An 18,977-nucleotide genomic window follows, 5' to 3' on the forward strand; every position below is an offset into this window, starting at 1 on the left:
GTACGTGTTTTTGTGCCAAGAAAGCGAAAGAAGGCAGTAATAAAAATAAAAAAAGACCATAAACAAAATTATGTCATTCAAAATTGGTGGATATATGTAAATGACGTAGTCTACATTTCTTGTTTTTTTAATTTATTTGATTTGAAAATAAACAAATCAATCAATTTGAAATCCCTCCCTTGTTGATTGATATAAACCAGCAACATCAGAAAAAAAACCCGGTTTAACTGTTGACTCTGCGTTGTGAGTCCAACGACTTGATCCGGTTAGTAAGAAATTAAAAATGGAAGGTATTTCTGTTTCCTTCAAATCTATTTATAATTTATTTAAAACAAAAATACTTGTGACCGGTAAATACTTTAATGTTAGCAAAGGTACATATTATTTTGTTTAGTTTTGATTACTCATTATACTTAAAGAAACATAATTTAAAAAATATCAATTCAGGTTTCTCTAAGTTTATTGCTTCTTCCAAAGTCATCAGAATTAGTTTTATTTAATTCAATGAAGTACTTACTATTCAAGGTATGTACGTACGTAGGTAGACAGAGTTATATGGACTCTTGTAGGTACATCCTAAGCATTGAATCAATTTGATAGGATTTTTAATTTAAAATTGAACTGAAAACGAAATGAAATGAAAAGAAATCAAATTAAAGTGCACCGTGCACATTTAATCAATCGATTTTGGACATTATAATGTATTTTCGTTTATTTTTATTTGCCTTCGAAGATTGTTAAGCGAGTTCGTGAAATGCAAATTGAAGAAGAAGTTGTTATCCGCTTTTTGAGATTTAATTTTAAATAAACTTTAAAGTGTGTCTTTGGGTCATACAGGTACTTGAAAAGTTATAAATATCATATTATTATTATTATTGCCTTTATTTTTTATGTTAGACATTTACCAATTTTAGTTAAAAAAAAATGTAGATGCGTGAGTTGTAAGCCGTCGGTCGAAAATGCATAATTATATGAATTGAATAAACACATTTAGATCGAACACAATTTATTTATATTTTATTGTAAATTGGCTTTTATTAAAATTTAATTATCGTATTTCGGAAATTCGGATTCAAATGAAATCAAATAAAGATTAGACTTATCTCATTGAAAATTAACTCCTCGTTTCGAAAATAAAGGGTGATTTTTAAAAACTATAGATAAGTTTTAAAAAAAAAAACACATACAATTCAGAAAATGCATGAAATCTTTTTTGAATCGATAATACGGTCCATATAATTCAATGTTTCAAGATTATTTCATACAAATGTTGACCTGGACTGCGCCTCAAATGGCCCATCCGCTAAGTCCACTGTTGGCATACTCTTGTAATGTAAGTCAAGCTCTTGCATTTTGGGCAAAAAAAAGTTGGATATCATCTCGCGGTAGCTCGCATCATCTTTGAAGAAGTACGGTCCAATGATGCTACCAGCCGATAAACCGCACCAAACTGTGACTTTTTCTGGACGCATTGGTAGCTCTTGCAATGCTCCTGGCTAATATTTACTCCAAAGTTGACAGTAATTTTTGGAGCATAATTTTTGGAAAGAAGCGCGCGATGAATTCTTAACAGAGCACGCATTTTGATCATAAAATTCAATAATTTCCAAGCGTTGTTCGTTTGTAAGACGATTCATGGTTAAATTATAGACCAAACTAAAGAGGTTTGGCAGTGAAACAAAACACGAAACGTGTATCAGATGTTTAAACCAGTGTTGTCAAAAATATAATAGCTAAAAAATTCCCTTTAGTTGCCATACCCGAGGCATAAGTTAAGAAGAGGAAATAAGGACATTTCTCATCTATAAGTAGCGAAAACTGAAAGTTATATTCTGATGCAAAATCATACCAGTCTGGGAGGTTATCTTACCCATAGAGATGTCAAAATATTGTTGTTAGGTATCCGCATGACTTTAAAAATATAGTCTTTGGTAGTTTTAAGGTTTTTTAAATAGTCCCATGAGAACTAGGGCCTAGTGACTTACAACTCTCAACCATTCCTGTGTGACAGTACTGTCGTCAGGGATGGCGAGGATATACAGTTCCAAACTAATTCAGAACCGCTAATTTGAGAAAGATTTGTCAATTCCTAGCAAGGGACAGTACCCGTGACTTTAGATGGCACAAGCAGGGTTTGAACTCAAGACATCTGGGAAGACAGTCCAACGCACTGAATTTATGCATTATTGCAAAAACAATGCACCAAGTTAGGAATCTAAAGCTGCAAAGACTTAGGATTATCAGTAAGAATGACATGGTATATGAAAGCATCTCCATAAATACATCTTCAAACATAGCACCACCTGCAATTTGATCTTCAGTCATTGATGAAGATGGAAAAAATGAAAGGCCTTAAAATTCAACCCTGTGGAGCTCCCGTTTTAGATTTAAATCGATTTGATAATCTCAAACCAATTTTAAATACTGAACTTGTATTTGATAGTAGATGTTTATATATTCTTATGAACCTTGTTTAAAAATCGGTTTAAAAATCACTAACCTTCTATTTATAGTGTCAAAAGACGGCTTTGAAATGTACCAAAAATGCATAGAGATTTTTTTATCAGGCAACACTTGTTAAATTAAACATTTGGTCTACTATAGAGATATTCACTCAGCTTGGAAGCAACTTATTTTATTATTCTTTTCAACCCAGGTAACAAGCCTTAGGTATAGTAATTGCGTAAAAATGAGAATTGAGAACATATATTTCCCTGTAATTTTCCGATTTTTTAATTGCTGCTCTTGACCCTTAGAAATTTTTTTAGAAAATAAGAAGCTCCAAGTTCTACTTTTTATCTGACTTTGTCAACTTTCCACAAGTTTTGAATAAAATAATTTAGCTGACTAGAATCTACATAATTTCAATGATGCCATTCAACATTTTCTATGATTTTTGTACGCCTCATTAAAGTCTTAAAAGTCTTAAACTCCTCTTCTTTTCTTTGCTTCTCTTAATGAATTCTATATCTTTCCTGTACGTTCTGGAACTTGAGTCAGGAAAATATATAAAATTTTATAAAAAATAAAATAGTTAAAGGTTCCATTTGTATATTTAAAATAAATAAAGTTTATGACACGAATTTGCTGCTGTAACAAAAGACTCTGTTTATACATAGAACTTGTGTAATTTATATTTATAAAAATGTAAATGCAATTTACTTATTCAACAAAGCCCTGATTTTTGTAATTATTTTTTTATATGTTACTAGCTTTTTACCCGCGGCTTCGCCCGCAGTTGAGAAATTAAATAAGTAAGTATAAGGATAAGGGTATAATAATAGAAATGAGTCAATATAATAACTAAATTTTATTGCTTGGCTAAGATCAACAATTTTTAAAAATTACTACAGACAATGAAATGCAACAACAAATGTTAAAATATATTTCACCGTAACAAAAATATATAATTCTGAATTCTAACAATTAAAAAAAATAAAATACAAAGTATTAATTTAAGATATTTGTATAGACAATGTTATAAGTTTTCCCGTCGGGTGCGAATATGTGTAAATTTCGGTCATTAGATACGCGGGAACAGCCTACATAAAGTTGACCATGAGAGAAGCATGGGTTTTCTAAATGCACTCCTGCTACCTGTAATGTTTGTCCTTGTGCCTTGTTTATAGTAACAGCAAAGCTAAGCTTGACGGGAAACTGAACCTTTTTAAATTGGAATGGAAGGTCAGTGGGATGTTCAAATGGTAGACATGTGCATTCAAGAGGACACAAGCGTCCACAGGTTTTTTCTTAAAATCAACCTCTGTCTATCAACTCCTACTATCACCTCCACGTGGTGAACATCGGGTGCCTAGTACCTCAACTGGAGATTGGGTTCCAACCCCAGTGGAAAGTTGTTGGGGGCAGCAAACGAGAGAGGTAGGGAGAGGTGTTTCCACTAAGGCACCTCTCCTTATCCAGACGGCAGCGGAGGAATTCCCGAGATGGAATCAACGGTGGCGTCTACAGTTCCAGTAAGGTTGAACTACTTAGTGAACACCTTATAGGGCTTCTTCGACTTATTCGGAGCCCAGGCCTGTAAGGAGTGGTTTTATCCGGCTCCCCATCCTTGGAGTTATACTTAGGATCTGGCCCTCCAGGTTGGGGGTTGTGCGTCGGGGTGACTTCCTGGCCACGTAAAAGATTTCAAAGTTGCGAAGCACCAACAAGGATACGGACGGATTTACTGTTGACAACCAAAGCAAACGAATAAAGGACAACGAACTTCGGATATGCACGTGGAATGTTAGGTCCCTTAACAGACCACGTGCGGCCGAAGAATTAGCGGAGGCCCTAGAACGATATAAAGCAGATATCACCGCCATCCAGGAAATACGATGGGATGGGCCGGGCAAAAAGAGGATGAAAAACTGCGATATTTACTATGGTGACTGCTACCACGAAAACCAACAGCGCTTATTTGGATGCGGTTTCGTCATTGGAGCCAGACTTAGGCAAGAAGTCTTGAGCTATAGGTGCATCAATGAGCGCCTCATGACCATACGCATCAAGGCTAAATTCAGCAGCATTAGCCTGCCATGAGCGCACGCCCCCACAGAAGAGAAAGACGACAACACCAAAGATATGTTCTTCGAGCTCTTAGACAAAACATATGAGCAGTGCCCTAGCTACGATATTAAAATAGTCCTGGGCGATTTTAATGCCAAGCTAGGAAGGGAAGACATCTTTGGTGGAATAATCGGGAAAAACAGCCTGCACGACAACACTTCCGACAATGGATTCAGGCTCATAGATTTTGCTGCGGGGCGAAACGTCATGGTAGCCAGTACACGTTTTCCACACCTCAACATCCACAAAGGAACTTGGACTTCTCCAGATCAATCTACCGTCAATCAGATTGACCATATTGCGATCGACGTCAGACACGCTTCCAGCATTATGGATGTACGAACTTTCCGAGGAGCTAACATCGACTCGGACCACTACCTCGTTGTAGCCAGGGTAGCACTTCGGATTTCCAGACCCAAGGCAAAACAGGGAGGTGCTGGGAGAAGATACAACGTCGAACGGCTACAATCGCCAGAGATCGCCAAATCCTTTTCCGACCGAGTGAGAAGTAACCTCTCTCGAAGTTCTCTGCCGCCAACACAATGTATCGAAAACCAGTGGCAACATTGCCAATATGCAATCAGAGAAGCCGCCTCTGATGTGCTGGGTTTCAAACAGCCACCAACAAGGAACCCCTGGTTTGATGAGGAATGTCGGCAGGCAAATGCAGCCAAACAACAGGCACGCAAAGCGGCGCTGCATAAAAGGACGAGAGCTGCTCGTGAGCTCTATGAGCAGAAGAGGCGAGAGGAACGCCGACTTTTCAGAAGGAAAAAGAGAGGGCATGAGAATCGTGCGGTCGAAGATGTTGAGAGGTATAAAAGCAGGAATGAGGTTCGAAAGTTTTATGAACAGGTGAAACGAAATTCACAGGTACATAAACCTAGAACCGAAGGCTGCAAAGACGAAAGTGGAAACATCATAGTGGAACCGCAGTCAATGCTGAGGATATGGAAGGACCACTTCTGCAGACTGTATAACGGCGACGAAGAACTGAATCCCGATGTCAGGCAGGATGACCCATTCGATATAGACGACGAAAGCCAACAATCCCGTCCTCCCGACTTAGACGAAGTAAAGATTGCCATATCTAAGTTGAAGTCTAATAAAGCCGCTGGAGCAGATGGCTTGAATGCCGAGCTCTTTAAAGCAGCTGGAGATAAGTTGGTTAGGAGCATGCACCAACTTATCTGTAAGATATGGTCGGAAGAAAACATGCCCGATGAATGGAACCTCAGTATTGTTTGCCCGATCCTGAAAAAAGGAGACCCTCTAAACTGCACCAACTATAGAGGAATAAGTCTACTTAACATCGCCTATAAAATCTTCTCTGCCATAATATGTGAACGTCTAAAGCCCATCGTCAACAACCTGATAGGTCCTTATCAGTGTGGTTTTAGACCAGGAAAGTCTACAATTGATCAAATATTCACATTACGGCAGATCCTGGAAAAAACTCAAGAGCACCAAATCGACACCCACCATCTTTTCATCGATTTCAAGGCCGCATATGACAGCATCTACAGGGACGAGCTGTATAGAGCCATGTCTAGTTTTGGCATCCCTGCCAAACTCGTCCGTTTGTGCAGGATGACCATGGAGAATTCACGCTGCTCCATAAAGGTTGGAAACGACTTAACAGAACCTTTTGATGTCAAAAAAGGTTTTAGACAAGGTGATGCGCTGTCATGCGATTTGTTTAATATCGTGCTTGAAAGGATAGTGCAGAGCTCACACGTCAACACTAGAGGCACTATCTTTCAAAAGTCTGTCCAATTACTGGCATATGCTGATGACATTGACATAATCGGAAGAACTCAGCGTGATGTCAATGGGGCTTTTGTGAGTATTGAGGCAGAGGCGGCAAAAATGGGTTTAACGGTTAATGACGGCAAAACAAAGTACATGCTGTCGTCTAGAAAGGACATACAACACCGACGTTTTGGTCAAAACGTCACAATCGACAGACGTACCTTTGAGGTAGTCAAGGACTTCGTCTACCTAGGCTCCGCTGTAAACGCAGAAAACAACACCAGCGCTGAGATCAAACGCAGAATAACTCTTGCTAACCGCTGTTTCTTTGGACTAAGAAAGCAATTGAGTAGTAATGTCCTCTCTCGAGGGACCAAAGTGTTGCTATATAAGACCCTTATCATCCCCGTCCTGCTATACGGTGCAGAAGCATGGACCATGACAAAAGCGGATGAAAGCACCTTGGGTCGCTTCGAGAGAAAAGTTCTTCGTGTGATCTACTGTCCCGTATGCATCGAAGGGGAGTGGAGGAGAAGATGGAACGACGAACTGTACGGGCTGTACAGCGACGTAGACTTAGCAAGAAGAGTAAAAGTCCAACGACTAAGATGGCTGGGTCACGTAGAGCACATGGAAACCAATGCTCCGGCCCGGAAAGTCTTCGAATCCGCACCCACAGGACAGCGCAGTAGAGGAAGACCGCGGATCAGGTGGCGCGCACAAGTGGAAGGTGACCTCACCCAACTTGGAGCGCGAAACTGGAGACATCTAGCTAGGGACCGAGCTAGATGGAGAAGTTTGTTGGGTGAGGCCCTAGTTCACACAGGACTGTAGCGCCACCTTAAGTAAGTAAGGAAGGTCAGTGGGAATAATTGGTATCCGAGGTATTATAACACTATTTCCCTTACCGACACCTGTTAAAATAGTAGCACCAAGTATGTTCTGTCCCAATTTTGTTATCCGAAGCTTTGTTCCATTACATAGCCGAGGAGCATCTAGATTTCGCATAAGCATTACTGGTTAATTTAGTTTCAATTAAAGTTTATGTGACGGTACACCCGATAGTTCAAGTGAATTTAAAAACTCCACAGGATATGAAGTACTTTTAGTTCCGTATCAATAATTGTATCCATTGACAAATATTTCTTCATTTCTCCTTGAACCTCGTTTAAAATGTCAGTATTGATCCTATTTACAATTTCATTTCTTGGTGCTAATATTGCTCTTGCACACAACCACTTATCACTACACAAATTTTGTTGCAATTCCGGAAAAACATTAGCAATGAGATCCACATCACTTTCTACTAAATTACAAAATTCTCTTGACAGTGATATGTAGCCTTCAGCGTCAACGTCTAAACAACCATCACCAATTTTCAACAACATTTCTTCGTAAAGTCCTGAATCCACGTCATTATGAAGATGCACTCTCATATTCGTTTTCAGGCGGAGTTTTTCAACTGTCGCCCATAAGCTTGATGATTTAATGCACCCTTAAATTTCATCTGCTGGTGTCCCCACTGGGATACTGGGAGGGTTTTTACGGAAATCACCAGCCAATAAAACTACCATGCGTCCCATTATATCTGTACTATCTCGCAAGTCCTGGAGGGTCCGGTTTAAAGCTTCTATAGCCTTTTTGTGAGACATTGTACTTTCATCCCACACTAAAAGCTTGCATTCTCGCAGCATCCTACCTCGTGAACTATTTTTACCAAAATTACAGATGGGCGAATCTTCCTGTGCCAAATTCAATGGTAATTTTAAAACGGAATGTGCCGTACGACCGTCCTTTAATAGCGTCGCGGCAATACCTGACGAATCTACAGCAACTGCTATTTTTTGTTTTTTTCTGACGGACATCTATATTAATATTATAAAGTTTGTTTGTTAGAGTAAGAATTAACATCAGCGATTAAGATCTAAAAAAATAAAGTAACAGCTAACCACAAAAATTACGGATAACCTCAAAAATGTGAATAGTATTATACTGCATGTAACGACAGAAGAAAATAACAATAAATATAGAAAAATTAGAAACAGTTAAAACAATATTCAATTGAATAAGATATTGGGCGGTGTGAATAAAAACGAGTAGGACAAGTAAATACTTGAACATATCAAAATTACAAGTAAACGCCAAAATTGAAGTGAATAAAACAAGTATTTACTCTTACTCGCGAGTAAATACTTGAGAGGCTAGTAAAACCCGGAAAAATGCCAATTTTGGTGTGAATAAACGCAAGTAAATACTTCTGTAGCAAGTAAATATTCGTCTACTTGCAAGTCAACCCGACCCCAGACTTGCAGTCGTACTTGTACACGAAAGATGGCTCAGTTTAGGCGAAAACAGAACGTTAGGCGAAAACAGAACAAGTCACAACAGTAAATGATGCGTAGTCTGTGTGGCGCTACAAGTATTTACTTGCCTTTTTTGTGAATTTAGTTGTCTCGCGAGTAAATACTTGCTAGTAATCCCTCGGGTTGACGAGTACACGGTCACAAGTAAACTCGACGCTTTATTCACATCGGTTTACTTGGAGTTTAAATACTCGTTACACTTTACTTGTAAGTAAATACTCGTCATACTCGTTTTTATTCACACCGCCCATTGAGTTAGATATTGTCGTCACCGTCGGTAATACAGTGGGTTGGTATTACAGTATTCAGGGTTGAAACTTCATTACTATGATGCTAGATGGAGTTGAAGTAGCTAAATTTGACGATATTTTGAAAAAACAATTTTGTTATTTTTCGTAAATTTTTTTAAAGTATCCTATGTTACTTCTAATACCTTCAAGAGTGTATGTGCAAAGTTTCATGATGATCGGTTAAGTAGTTTTTGCGTGAAAGCGTAACAAACAAACTTACATTCGCATTTATAATATTAGTATAGATGTTTCAATTTTAGTTTAAAAATATTTTAAGCCTACAGAAAACATTAAACCGTTTTAATGTATTAAATTTTGAAAACAATACAAAATTTTAAGAATCCAAAAAGTAAAATTTAAAATTTTTGATCATCAAATATTATTTAGACAGTAGCTAAATGCAAAAAAAAACTATAATCAAAATCGGTTCATTAGTTCTTGAGAACATGTAAAAAAATAACGGTTCATTGAGGGTATCCCTTAGGAGAATCACAAACACATTCTTTTCTAAACCAAGTTAAGATAAAAAAAAGGTCCAAGAAAATTTAATAAAAAAAACTTTCGGTTAGTTTTGAGTAAATTCAAATTTTCGATTTTTGACCCAAAAATTTTGTGTGTCGACTACTTTTATTTTTAGTCTTAAAAAGAATTTAAAAAAAAAGTCCTTACGTGAATCTGCTAGAAACTTTAACTTCCAAGTTTGAACTCAATCGACCCAATGGTTTCGGGATTGGGCAGACAGCCAGACAGATGGATAAATTCGAACATTGAACCCATATCATTTCATTTTTATTAATGATTTAATTTTTCTTTGCAAATGTGAAATGATATCAATTTCAAAAGTGACAGCTGCTTAAATAGTGGGCTATTTAAAATTAAACCTCTTATGTATTGGGTACTTAATTGATGAACAATTTTAAAGCATACTATTTAAATTTTTTATGTTTTGAGTCTTGGCGTCTTGGAACTTAGTTATATTAAGATAATATTAAAGTTTTTGAATTTACAATTAAACTTTTTCATTCAATGTTTTTCTCCAAAAAAAAGGTTTGCCTAATATTTATCCAAATAGTCACCCTTACAATAAAATTTTTCTATTTCTACCAAAATCTATTATTATTTCTCTATTAAATGAGGTTCAAACTGTTGAATTAAAAGAATAAAGTTCTACACACTCAACTACGCGGTAAAGTTTATTTCTCTGATGGGAAAAGTTCGACAACAATCATAATTATTATCCATTTTATATGAATGAATGAGTTTGGTTTTCGAAATTTCTTCTTTCTTTTTTTGCTTAATGAGTCTTCAAAAGAAAAATTTGTCCCATACTGCCTTTTCCACAAAGAAGCAAACTTTCCTAATTGACTTAGGATAGCTTCATTTGTTTATTGATTTTTCGTTACTAAGGCAAATTGTTTTAAATGTAAATTTTTCTTTTTGATATTTTTATAAGAAACACTTTGATATAATTATTAAGGGTTTCTAAATGCCATAACTTTCCCAATCAGGGCTATAATTAAATTAAACCTGATTACCAGATTAAACCTTGTGAAACAGATTTTTCCCTCCCCCTCAGACAAAAAGTCAATAAGTATCTAGAGTTGAATACAAACAAAAAATACTAAATTTAAGCCTCGTCTCAGTTCGAAACAAATTTGGCACTCATAAATTTGAATCCGATTTTAAAATTTATTTATAACTCACATTGAAAGTGACATCCCAAATTGATATGTTTCACACTTAATGTCATTAAAAACAAGACTTAAATTAAGAAAGAAAACACCACACATGACCCATTAATAACTTTTTGGAATAATTTTGGTCGTTCTCACCCACATTTAAGTTTCCCCATTTGTACCTTAATTATACGTATATAACCACCTTGTCAAGAAATAAGCCTAAATTATTGCCACTCAAACAAAAGAACAAAAAATAAACTATTTGCACAAAAACCTCATTTTCCATATAAAACAATTTCAAATTTTTGTGAAAGTTTATAAAACTGAAGGCGTATAAAATACAGTTTATTACGGGTGGGTGGTCGTCAGAAGTGGTGGTGGTGCTGGGTAGTGGGTATAGGTATTGGTTTAAGTGACTTTTAAGTTTATGAAATAAAAAATTTAAAAAAAATACCATAAAAATGTAAAAAAGAAAAAGAAACAAAGAATCTTAAGATAAACGCTATAAACAAAAATAAACAAATAAAAGAAAACAAAACAAGAAAGAAAATAAATAAATAAAAAAAATTAATAATTCTATTTCATCATGAATGATGTATAGGTATCTCCATATCTAAATTTACTATACACATGTTTTGCAGAGTTCAATATTTATAAACATTCAAGGCAGACGAAAAAATCATTTTGCATACCAATACAGACATGCAGACTTACAGACATACAGATACACCAGACAGGCATCTGTACATACAACTTATACTTGTATAACCATACAAATCTGTATAGTTGCTTCCCAAAAGTGCCTATTTGCGCAAATACACGTGATTTTAAGTCAAACAATTTTATTTATATTTTTTATTGTTTATTGTTTGGTATAATGTTCGCAGATGGTTATTTATGTTTCGTTTTTATTTTCTTTATTATTTACCTTCATAAAAACCTCATAAGTCATATAATTACTCGATTACAACTGTTCGACTTATGCAAATATGTACGATAGTTATCATATCAAACTATTTGCGGAATGACATAAGGCATAAAATAGACATCAAGATAGTTGGCTTAAGTTTTGGGAAATAGTTTTCTTTAAATTTGAATTCAGAAAATAATAGGGGAATGTGGCGTTCTTTCAATATCTTTTTGAATTCATACAACAACTTTTAATGACAAAATATACCCTATCAATTGCCAGCTATAGAATGTACACAAACAAATCTTGAAAAAGTCGGCAAAATTAATACTGTGGAAACGTTCTATTCAGGAGTATCAATACCAAATTTGGCAAGAACAATGACCCAAATAAAAATTAAATAAATTACCCACTGTGTCGCATGAAGTTGCTCCTGAATCAAGCCTTTCAGAGATGGAGTGAATAAAATGCTGTGAGTGAAAAAGCTTAACTTTAGTTAGCTAATTCAAACCGTGTATATTGTCAAATACGAACAGTATATTATTTGACTTTTTACAGAGTGTTTAGAACACCGAACGGAAGGTATAAGTAATTTCTCAGCCTAGTATGCCGAAATTGACCTCTTTTATTTTACTATAAGCAATAATTAAACTTAAGCAACAAGTCGAAATATTTGATACGTTAAATCAATTATTTATGTATATGTATTTTCGAAGTTTTAATTTTTTGAAAAAAAAAATATTGCTCAATATTTATTTTTGCTTTATTATTAATTCCATTTTTAATAAATTGCCTTTAATTGGCTCTAGTCAATGATATTGTTCGTTTTAAATATACATATTTCAACAGAAAAACAATTTGTTTTTTAATTCATATCAAGAATAGAATAATTTTTAATTCAAGTTGATATCATAAGTGGTTCGTTAAAAAATTGTGTTCAAGCGAAGTATTCACTTATTTTTACTTCACTTAAGTGTGTTTATAGAATTATGGCAAGTATCGCATTCGTGAAGAAATCAAACTCGAGGTTAAAGTGAGTTCGTTGATTCCGTCTTCATGTCGATCCACGACCCCCGTTCTAAGCCATTGTGTCGATTGTTTCGAAACTTGAAAATAACGATTTTAAGCAAATTCGCGTTAAGTATTTTTTTCTTAAGATCAAAAATAAGATGAGTCCCGCACAAATTTGTTTATCACGAAAATTGGAATTTTCTCAAAAACGAAGCAATGGATTTTTTTTTTTCATAATATTTTCCGTAACTTGTTTTTTTTTTCAGTATAAAAAAATGTATTTGTATATTGATCCAGAACCGTTATTTTGTTCAAGATTTGAATAGTTTTTTTATGAATAAGCTCTTACATTGTGTAGATAATATTGGATGATCAAAAATGTCTATTTTGCTTTTTTTGAGCTTATCTGCGTGGATAAGTGACGTCACATAGCTACATGATTTGTAGGCCACGACGCAGGACCGCCTTGTTGTAACAAAATGAAATCCATATTAAACGTTTTTCAGGAGTAAGCCTATTCATTATGAAATGGCAAACAAAATTAGGCATAAGTCTAGGTGTCAAAAATACCACCTTCGAAAAAAGTATTGCAAGATTGAAAACCACACTTATACAATAAAAGTTATAACATTTTAAAAAAATGCGATATTTCAAAAACATGTCACTATTTATTAACGAAACTCAAATGTAAAGCACTTAATAACTGCCGTTTCGGCCTAATTAATTTGTTTAAGAGTTTTCTGCACATCTTGTGTTTGAGGTGATAACCCTTAAGAAATAATTTTTCTAGTAAAAATCTTCGTTTTTGAAATACGAACTTGAAGCACATAGGCATTTATCTAAAAACAATTAATTTATATTCAAGAGAACTTGAAACATTGAGAAATCGAAAAAACTCCATTCGATATAATAACTTCTAAAGTAAAGTTCGAAATAGTTCCACCATTAATTAAAAGTAGTGTTAAAAAAAGGTTTTTCCTCTAACTCAATTGACTTTTTTATAATTTTGAACAAAAAACGCTTTTAATGGTTAATGTGTATTCCCACGACTACAATTTTCGTAACATTTATAGTAATGACGAAGTTTTTACATGTCAAATATCAAAAGTTTATAAAAAGTGACAGCTACTAAAACATCAACTTGGGAAATCTTATAATCAAAAGTTCCTTGTTTTAAATTTTGAGCGATGTTTCTTCAATTTTGTGATTTTACAATAGCCTTTAAGTTTTGCAACTGATATTTAATTTACAATAAAAATCATTATTTTCTAGCATTGACTTGAAGAAAATCAAATGGATACAAATTAAGTAACAATGATATACATAAATAATTTAACTTATTGATAATTGAATTTTAATTAGTTAAAGATCTTTGTACTTCCCAAAAGTAGCTTTTGAATGGGTAGGATTTGTAGGATTGAAAATTTTGACATTTCTCGAATTTGAGTCAAAGATGCAATTTTTCGGCGTCTATATTTAAAGAACTTGTAGGGAAATCGACTTCAAATAAATGTTGTTTTACATATAATTACATCAAGGCAAGATAACAAGATGCAGAAAGGGCTTTCAAAAAACTTGAGTTTTTTGTTATAGCAGTTAAAAAAAGGGAACATTTAATTTTATATTATTTAATTTTTTGTTGTAACAAACTAAAATTTGAAAAAAAATCATTTTTATTAATCAAAAAATTGAAAAAAAATATTTGTCATATATTTTACGAACAATAAATAATAATTATTATTATTATTTATTAATTTAACAATAAATGTACAAATCACACAAAATCAGCAGGAGCGCCTCGGTCTTTCATATGAAAGACACAACAAATTAATAAATGATTTCACCTTCAAAATAATTTGTTTGCAACGAAAAATACCATTTTAGACACGCTTTAAGAAGAATCGCTTTTCTTATAAAAAAAATAAATGAAAAAAATGATTTTCGACTCAAATATTTTGGCAAACAATTAAAAATATTTTCTTTAAACTTATAGTATCTTCTTTAAAATAATGTTTAAAACATTAAGTAGAATTGTATACAAAAATTCAACAGTCAGTTTATTGATGCAAGTTAAAATCTTTAAAAAAAAGCACACTAAAGTGGTAAAAATTGAATTTCGATTCTCCATAAGTCGTGAAGGAATGCATTCATTAGCTTCAAAATGATTTCATTCTGTGTGAAATGTTATTGGTAACGGAAGATAATTGTTTTAGAAAAATGCAATCTGTAATTTGTTTGTAAGAAATAAAACCTTTAAAAAAATTCTACTTAAATTAGAAAAATCTCGTCAAAAAACGCAGATTTTGAAACTTATTTTACCCTATATAAACTATTATTGATTACTCTTAGTTATTGTCTTAGGAAAATTGAATTAACCATTTTTTTGAGCAAAACACGGAAACCTACAAAAACATATAACCGATGAGAAATTGTTTTCGATTCAAGTATTATGAGAACAACTTCACATTTTTTGACCACACACAAAATGTTGTTATAACTATTTTGTTGAACTTTTATACTTTTTTTTATTCTATGTAGAAAAAATCCAGAAAGTTTTCGAAAAGCATTTGTTCTTTTTTTGAAAAAGTCTTCCTTTTATATTTACGAAGCAGCTGAATGTTTAATCTTCTAAACTAGTTTCCCAAAAACTTCAAACATTCTAAGAAAGTTTTTTGGATGGTTTAAAATAAAAGAGTTGTTGACATGTTCAATATCAATTTTTCAATATATTGTCAAGCTTCTGTCAACTATTTATCTAAAAACTATTAAAATTTGATATTTTCTAACAAAATTCAACAAACTGGATAATGTTTAGAGGTATTCTGATTTATTTTATATTTGGAGCTATTCTTGAGATGAGCTCAACGTGCTTAATGTTTGATATATATTACCTGCGTCACCTAAATAGTAGGATCACACGAGGTCTAGAATTAGACCTTGGAGTAAGAATTGCTTCTTAAACGAGCATAAGAAATCGGTTTTATTTTCACCAAGTTGTGAAATTATTAGATCAAAAGGGTATCTACTTTGCTTTCAAATTGGTTAGGTTTTCAGTAGCCACATTAAACAACCGGATTCCTGACTGAAATTTTGCTTTGATTCAAGTTGAATTTTGTTTTATGACTTATATAAGTAGTATTAGCTGAATATGACAGCTTAAGAAGATATGTACACCGCCAATTCATAGATTAATGTTGCTATGCTTATAATTTGATCTTTTTGGCCCTACTTCTATTACTTATGCATGTACCTTCATGTGCCTGTAGAATTCCACCTTGGGCTTATTGTAAGATTATACCTTTGATGGATTGTATTTTTTGTTTTGTTTTTTAAATAGCCTACAGTCTTACATTGTTGTAAAAATTATAAATACCTCTTCAACCAGAACAATCGCTTAAAATATTATTCTATGAATGATCAAACATGTTTTATGTGAATAGAATTAAATTCTCGCAATCATACTTGCCTATAAGCCATTGAATAGAGGTTAACCTCTATAATATAATTACACAAAAAATACATAATAAATCTGAAGGTAACGCCGTCATGATTATCATGTTTTGTTTTATTTTCTTAATTTTATTTTAAGAATCATCTTGAGAATGATGCTAGACATTAATAAAGTGAATTCGAATAAAATTTACATATTATATGCTTTGTCCGAAAATCAATGGGCTATTATTCTTGGGTTAAAAAGAATTCACATAAAGCTAATTATTGTATAGGGTATTTAAACGCTACATTGGCTCATTCATTTTTTTGGCAAGAATAGTATTTTTGGTTTTTAATTCTTGACTAGTGCTAATTAGATTAATTTATTTGGCTAAGAAAAAAAACACACTGAATTGTGTTGTCTTTCTAAACAGGATGAAGCATGGAGTTTTGTGATGAGCAATAGATTAGTAGAAAACCTTGGTAAAAAGTTATGACTAAACTGAAGCAATTGAGACGGAACTGGGGCCAGAATAACTGTTAACTTTTTCGTGCCACTAATTTGCCTTTCATTTGCGATAAATAAATGTCTTATTTTTTTTGCGGGAAAACATAATTAAAAAATGACTAACATCTTTTTTCATTCTTTTAATCAATTATTTACAATTAGTTTACAGAGGTTAATAACTTGCGAAGTAAGCTTAAGATGCCTTAAGGTCGTTCAAACTTAAAAAGAAATTGATTTTATATTACTTTAAGTTCCATGCGAACTTGGTTAGGTTAGGTTAGATTAAAGTGGCTAACTGGGATGGAGTAGGATACACTTAGGCCAGTTTGATACTACATGAATCCCGAGGCTTTTTTCTGAGCTTAATGAACCCAGTTTCAGTTCCTTACTAAACGGGAAAGAATGATTAAGTTAATATGATTGAAATCGTTAAAGAAGAATTTTCATGGAGCAAGTGGTGAATGTAAAACTGTTGTGTCATCTTCATTAGAGATGATCGGCATGGACTGTTAGAGTTTGTAGAGACAGCGTCTAGACATCTGACTATCTGAGAAAAAAAGGATATCAGAAGTTGATATCACGTTTTGATTAAGTCACGCTACAATAATTGGGAAGGCGAAAAGAGAGAATTAATTTTAGTTAGTTCTCACGAAACTTTTCAACTGTTTTTGATTCATATGCATAAAAGTGGATTGACTCATCTTCCAGGAATGCCCTATCCTCCCAGAAAGATCTGGAAGGTATGGAAATCATGGAAGTTTCCGTCGAATTGTGGGTAGGGGGATGATTAATGCTTAAGAATTACGGAGTGGCCCAATTTGTTATTAACCCACTGCGATGAAGCTTTAAGGGGAATAGCAGACCTTGCAGTTATCTGTTTCCTAAGTATATCAAGAGGTTTTAAGTAGGGAGTCCAGTGCAAAATATGAGGTAGTGCGAAGCGATCCTCTTATAAATAGGTAAGCTGAACATTATATTGTACCTTTTTCCAAAGCAATATACCATACTTTCATACCGTACAGTGAAATCCTTCTGATTGTGCGTAATTCGGAGTTGTAAGCCCCATTTATTACCAATGGCTTTTTGCAGGAGCTTTTTTGAATCTTTATTGTATATTATGTGTCCAATAATAATAAAATTATAATTAAGACCTATGTACTTAGCCTCGTCTGAAAACTTTCATTGCGTACCTTTGATATAGGGAGGGTTAATGTACGGAATTTCGAAAATATAAGTAAATATGTTTTGTGTGACACCCAGTCCTCATCTTGCTTTTGCAGTAGGCATGTTGAGACATAGACAGAAGTCTTATATCAATGCTTGGCCTGAAATGGATATAAATAAATTCTTAATTCTTGAGAAGGAATGATGATAGACTTAATGATCTTAGATCTTTAGGGTTGACTTTTCTGCTTTGTGTATGAGAACAACTTTTATTTCTCTCCATAACTTAGGAACATTTTTCTGTTTTGTGTATGAGAACAACTTTTACTTCTCTCCACAACTAAGGAACATGGACCAGATAGAAATTTCCTAAAGAATTGGTGCAATTATATCTGAGGCTTCTTAAAGTTCGGCTGGTATTATACCACCTGGTCCTACAGATTTAAATGGTCCTAAGCTATCAATTGTCCATTGTAGCTTGTCCTTTGTAAACAGACTATGTGGATATGTTACAGTAGTCCTTGAACGTATTTGATTGTTACAAGTTACGGTTAGAGAGCTTATAGGAAAGTGAGTATCCAGTAGTAAAATATTACCAACTTATTATAGAAAATTAAGGTTATGACCATTTATTATGACCACTAATTGAAAGCTTCGATCTAAAATTCCTTGATTTTATTTAGAAAAAGCAAGTAATCAAATGTTTTGTTCAGATTTGACAAACATTTTTGTGAATTTTGACTTCTTTTCTTCTTTAAGAACTTAACTCTTCCTAAAATACAGCTTTGAACTAATAAACAAGATATAAACACATAAAACGTTGTTCGAAACTTTCTTTCATTGAACATTTATCAAAATGTTTATACGTTAGGCGCCACTTTCAATCTAGCACGAGAGACACCTTAAGTGAAAAAAGTGTCTCGTGTAGGGCTAATGTGTCTAACACATTTTTAATAATCAAATCAAATATTCATAATAATCCCACATAAATATTTAAAAAAAAAATCCCCTTATGTCTTCTAGCCAATATTTAAACCAATAGATATACAACAATATTATAAAATCAAATTAAATTGCAATCCCAATTAATTTTGTGCTTGCACTTAATAAGTAACATAAAAAAACGTGCTTCAGATGTAAATTAAATTGAATATAATGTAAAATGAACAAACCCATCATCCGCAAAGACACGTTTTTCTAACACACTAGGTACTGGTACTCTTCACTTTAAAATAAAAATTATTAAATGATGATTTTATTGAAGTGCTGCTCATCATTAAAAGCAATATACACTTGCCA

Source organism: Eupeodes corollae, chromosome 1 (assembly GCF_945859685.1).
Source record: "Eupeodes corollae chromosome 1, idEupCoro1.1, whole genome shotgun sequence".
Lineage (NCBI taxonomy): Eukaryota > Metazoa > Arthropoda > Insecta > Diptera > Syrphidae > Eupeodes > Eupeodes corollae.